Source organism: Equus caballus, chromosome 15 (genome assembly GCF_041296265.1).
Source record: "Equus caballus isolate H_3958 breed thoroughbred chromosome 15, TB-T2T, whole genome shotgun sequence".
NCBI lineage: Eukaryota > Metazoa > Chordata > Mammalia > Perissodactyla > Equidae > Equus > Equus caballus.
Genome location: NC_091698.1, coordinates 22,257,901 through 22,262,941, shown reverse-complemented (window position 1 = coordinate 22,262,941; position 5,041 = coordinate 22,257,901).

The following is a 5,041-nucleotide window of genomic DNA, read 5'->3' as shown; positions in this document are numbered from 1 at the left end:
GGGAGGGGTGCTCTGACTCAGGGTCTCCTACAAGGCTGCAATCAAGGTATTGGCCAAAGCTGTAATCAACTCAAGGCTTGACTGAGGGAGGGCCCACTTCCAAAATCACTCATGTGGCTGTTGGTGGGCCTCAGGTCTTCCTTGGCTTTTGGCCAGACATAAGTTCCTTACCATATGGACCTCTCCTTAGGGCACCTCACCATATGGCAGCAGGTGTCCTCAGAGCAAGTAACCAAGAGAGTGAGAGAGGGTGCTCAACACAGAAGCCACCATCTTTTATGAAATATCCTTTCAAAAGTGACATCCCATCAACTCTGTCACACTCTCTGCAATGGAAGCGAGTCACTAAATCCAGCTCATACTCAAGGGAAAGAGATTACACGAGGATGTGCTTACCAGGAAGTGGAGATAACTGGGGCCATCTTATAGTTTGCCTAATACAATCTTCCCTGTGGCCTCCAATGATTCTTTTCTCTCTAACCTACAAAATACCTCCACACCCTCTCAAGACTCACAAAAGTTTCATCCCATTATAACCTCAGCTCTAAGTTCAGAATGCCACTATTTGAATCAGGCCCAGATCTAGATGAGGTGCCTCAGGTATAGTTCTTTAAGTATAACTCCTCGAGTAGAGCTCCTCTGCATCTTTAAATCTGTGAAACTAAGGAGAGAGGTTATCTGTCCTCCCACATAGCCACATATCCAACATACAACGGTGGGTCAGGCATAGGATAATTGCTATAGACATTCTTGTTCAAAACTGGGGGAAACGGGGGCCATAAAGAAGTCACTGGTCCATATCAATTTTGAAAGCTAATTGGAAAAAATATTAGAAGCTCCTTGATTAGGTCTCAAGGCCTTGAAAAAATTCTCCATGGCTCTTTATTCCATTCTTGAAATCATTCTTCTTTTTTATGAACTGTAGCTCTTGTTTGCATCTGAGTAGTTATCTCAGCCTGCTTCCTACCAGTAGCATTGGCGGGGGAGGTGTCCAGATACCTCTTTTTATTTCATACTGTCTCTGACTCTTTTAATCCAAGCCAATCATATTTCTCCTAACATAATTCTCTCAAAAACTTTGTAGACCTCCTTAGACTCTGTGTGGTTCACTCCATTAAACAAAAGCTACACCTCCAAACCCCTTTCAAATAAGACCGTAAGCTTTCCAGAGGTCCTATTTTTCAGTTGAGAGGATCTTTGAGGTACACCCTTAATCTTTTTAAATGGCCTTTTGTGTGACTGAATAGTACTCCAGAGTACCAACTTTGATCTATCTGAGGTCTTAACAGAAGATTTTAGGATCCCACCTTCAGCTTCAACTCTAGACCATGTTTTGCTGACTGGGCCCTGGATTTGAACTTTACTTGGAAATCATTTCTTGACTTTGGCACCATTTTTCATCTTGAGGGTCTGAGAATTTTAAAATCCAGCAAGTCCTGGCTCCTTTGTGATTAACAGTCCTTCCCACAATTTCTCTCTCTCCTTTTGCGTTTTACTATAAGCAGCAAAAAGAAACCATTTGGTACCTTCAACAACTTGCTTGGAAGTCTCCTTAGTTCATTTCACATATGTTCTACTTTCCATGTTACTGCAGGTGATAATGTTGCAAACCTTTCCACCACTATATAACTAGGATCCCCTTCCTCCAGTTTCCAGAAATATGCGTGTCATTTCCTTATAGGTCCTCACTCAGTGTCCTCAACATCTAGAGTGCTACTAACAGTCTGTTCAAGGAAATGTATGCTTGTCTAAATGCTCCTAAAAACCCTTCCAGCTTCCACCAACTGTCTGGTTCCAAAGCTATTCCCACATTTTTTTATGGCAGCACCCCATATCCAGGTACCAAAATATGTATTTTTTTGCTATTGCTACATAAGAAATTACCCCAAAACTTAGTGTCTTAAATCAACAAACACTTCTTTCATAGATTCTGTGGGTCAGGGGTCTAGGAGTGACAGAGTGGGATGGTTCTGGCTCAGGGAATGTCATGAGGTTACAGGCAAGATATTTTCTGGGGCTGCGATCATCTCAAGTCTCAACTGGGGCTAAAGAATCCACTTCCTAAGTCACTTATGTGCCTGGCTCAGATCTGTTCCAAGCTCACTTATGTAGCTGCTGGCAAGGCCTCAGTTCCTTGCCATGTGGATCTCTGCATAGGCTTCCTGGGTGTCGTCATGATATGGCAGCTGCTGATAACAGAGAGACAGAGAGAGGGAGACAGGAAGAGACAGAGAGAGAAACAGAGGATAGGAGAGGTGGCCAAGATGGAAGCCATGTTCTTTTTGTAACCTAATCTCAGGAAGTGACATCCCATCACCTTTGCTGCATTCTGTTTACAGGAAACAAGTCCTTAAATTCTCAAGGTGAGGCATTGCACAAGCGCATGAATTCCAGGAGGCAGAGGTCACAGAAGGCTATCCTAGCATCTGCCTATCACTCTAGACTATGCTGTAGTCACAAATGACCCCAAATATCATTAAGAATGCCTCTGGCTCTTCTCCATGTCTTCATTATATGACTCAGGCTGGCATAGCTGCCTCTCTCTGGGACACTGACTATCTTTTGGCAGAGGGAAAAGAGACCGCGGAAGTATCTCATGTCACTTCCAATTATATTTGGTTGGATAAAGCAGGTTATATGGCTGAAGAGTGACATCAGTGGTACAGGAATGTAATTCAGCTGCAGAGAGGAGCACCAGAGGAAGGGGCTGGAAATTTTGAGCAATAATGCAATCTTCCACAGCAAGTCTCAGGGATTTCAAGGGACTGAAATCATGCAGCATATATTTTTGACCACAATGCAATTAAGCTGGAAAGCAATAACAACAATAACAAAAAAACCACAAAAACCACAAAGTCCTCATAAGTTTGGAAGTAAACAAAACAAAACAGTCTGAAAAATCTTTGTATCAAAAGAATCACAAGGTCAGATAATGAGTGATGAGATTACTATCTATATCGAACTTCTGAAATACAACTAAAGCCACACTTAGAAATTTATAGCAGTAAGTGCCTTTGTTAGAAAAGAAGATTTGAAAATACATGAACTAAACAAATGTTCAAGCCAAACATTTGAAAAAGAATAACAAATTGAACTCAAATAAAGAGAAATAAAAGCTGAAAATATAAAAAAGAAAGCAAACAAAACTAGGATAATTAATAATTAATTGAGGGGCCGGCCATGGCCGAGTAGGTTAAGGTAGAGAGCTCTGCTTTGGCGGCCCAGGATTTCGCTGGTTCGAATCCTGGTCGCCTACATGGCACCGCTCATCAGGCCACGCTGAGGCGGTGTCCCACATAGCACAACCAGAGGCACTCACAGCTGGAATATACAACTCTGTACTGGGGGGCTTTGAGGAGAAGAAGAAGCAGAAGAAGAAGAAGGAAAAGGAGAAAGATTGGCAACAGATGTTAGCACAGGTGCCACTCTTTGAAAAAAAATTAATTGAAATATTAACAAATAATAATAATTAATTGAAAAGGGTTTGTAACTTTAATAACACCTCTGAAACAGATCTAGAAAACAGTGGGAAGGCACAAATAAGCAGTAACAGGAATGCCAAAGATTACCTCAGGAGAAACCCTACAGTTATTAAAAATATCATAGCAGAAGATCATAAACAAATTTATGTGAATACATTTGGAAATTTTTATGAAATGGTTAAAATTGTAGGAAAGTGCAAGTTACCAAAATGACTAAAGCAGAAATATAGAACCTTAAGCATCCTTTCACTTTTGAAGAAATTGAAGAGTAATTATAAACCTTACTACAAATAAAACTCCAGGTCCAAATGGCTTAAGATTTAGGTTTTATTAAGCATTTAAAGAATAAATATTATTGATATTTCATAAAATTCTTACAGAGCCTAGGGGAGAAAAGAGAGAATATTCCAGAACTAATTTTAAGATGCCAGTGTAACCTTGATATCACAAGTTGGTAAGGACAATATGAGAAAGGAAGAGTCTGGGTCCTTGTTACTCATTAACATAGATGCAAAACTTCTAAACGAAACAATATTAAATCTATTCCTATAAACTATAAAAAAAGATAATCCATTATGATGAGTTAGCTATATTCCAGGAATGTAAAGTTGATTTAACATTTGAAAATAAATCAATGTAATTTAGCATATTAATAGGGTAAAGGAGAAAAATCATATGATCATCTGCATAGAAGCAGACATTTTTAAATAAAATTTGACTTAAATTCATAAGTTTAGAAAAACTCAGCAAACTGGCAATAGAATAAAACTTTCTTAACTTGCAAAGAATCTATAAAAAGCCTACAGCAAAGACCATAATTTAGGGTGAAACATGAAAGCTTTCTCTTTGAGATCTGAAAATGACAAGAGTTTTGCTGTCACCATTTCTATTGCATTTTATACTTGACGTACTCAAATGATAGAAGAGGCAAAGAAAAATAAATAAGTGTGATAGTCGGAAAGGAATATATAAAAAGCCACAATTATATGATATAAATATGATTGCATATGTGGGAATTTTAGAAGAATCTATAGATAAATTATTATAATTAAGAAGTAAGTTCAGCAAGAGAGCTGAACAGTATATGTGTCAGTCAATGCAGGCTGCCATCATAAAACACTGTAGACTGGGGAACTTAAACAGCAGGTATTTATTTCTCACAGTTTTGGAAGTTGGGGAGTCCAAGATCAAAGTGCCAGCGACTCTGTTCTTGGCAAAAGCTCTCTTCCTGACTTGTATACAGCTACCTTCTGGCTGCAGACTCACAAGGCCTTTCCTTGGTGTGTGGGTGCAGAGAGACAGAGAGAGAGTCAGCGAGGGAGGGAGGAAGGGAGGGAGAGAGAGAAAGGGAGACAGAGAAGTAGATATCTCTAGTCCTCTGCTTGTAAGTGCACTAATTCCATCATGAGAGTCCTACTCTCATGACCTCATCTAAATCTAATCACTTCCCGGAGTCCCCACCTCCAAATACCATCACATTGCAGGTTAGGGCTTCAATACATGAATTTGAGGGGAACACAACAAACATTTAGTCTATAAAACATAAAAATATATAAACA